Source organism: Silene latifolia, chromosome 7 (assembly GCF_048544455.1).
Source record: "Silene latifolia isolate original U9 population chromosome 7, ASM4854445v1, whole genome shotgun sequence".
Taxonomy (NCBI): domain Eukaryota; kingdom Viridiplantae; phylum Streptophyta; class Magnoliopsida; order Caryophyllales; family Caryophyllaceae; genus Silene; species Silene latifolia.
The window spans coordinates 44718664-44719550 of NC_133532.1; positions in this window are offsets into that span (position 1 = coordinate 44718664).

The window sequence follows — 887 nt, forward strand, 5'->3', positions numbered from 1 at the left end:
AATTGCTTGTTTTCTCATTTTTTTTCCCAATAATTTATAGGGTTTTGAGTTTGATATGAGAATTCTAAACGATCTTGTGCATTTTCATGTTGTTTGTAAGTTGTTTGATAAGTTTCTTCTTATTCAATTGTGTTATTTTGTATCTTTGATAATTTTTAGCGTTTTTGTTTTAGTGTGTTACCACCACGAACTTTGTCTGCTGCTGTTAGTTATTGTATTGCTTTAACCGAGTTATTGTATTATTCAAACTCAGTTATTGTATTTTGTAGTTATTTCTTGTTTATTGTGTTAATCTGTAAATAACAGTTATTTTATTACTTTAACCGAGTTATTGTATTATTCTAATTCAGTTATTGTATTTTCTAGTTAGTTCTTGTTTGCTATATATGTTAGAATATATTCTATTAATAATATTTATTGTATTGCTTTAACCGAGTTATTCTATTATTCAAACTTAGTTATTGTATTGTTTTAACTTAGTTATTTCAATTTGGAGTTAGTGTTGTGGGCTTATATAATAATTATTTATAACTTACCTCCTTTTTTTGCTTTTAGATCTTTCAGGGAGCTTTTATTTTTGCGGATTCAGCCCTCATCAATAGGCAAAATATGGTTCTCGTCGGGAAGAAATATTGGCGGACAAATGGTGAAAACAACGACAAGACGCGATTTTCGTTGGAAGAAATACTTTTAGACGTAGTATCGGAGATAAATATATGAAATATTTGTGATGTTATCATTGTTAGATGTATTATTTGAAACGCTTAGATGTAATGATAATGATGCTTAGATATAATTTGTTGGAGATGTTTAAATGTAATGGGTTGGAAAGTTTTATAATGAAAGTAAGTGGTTTTTTTAACCTTGTTATATATTATTATTTCATT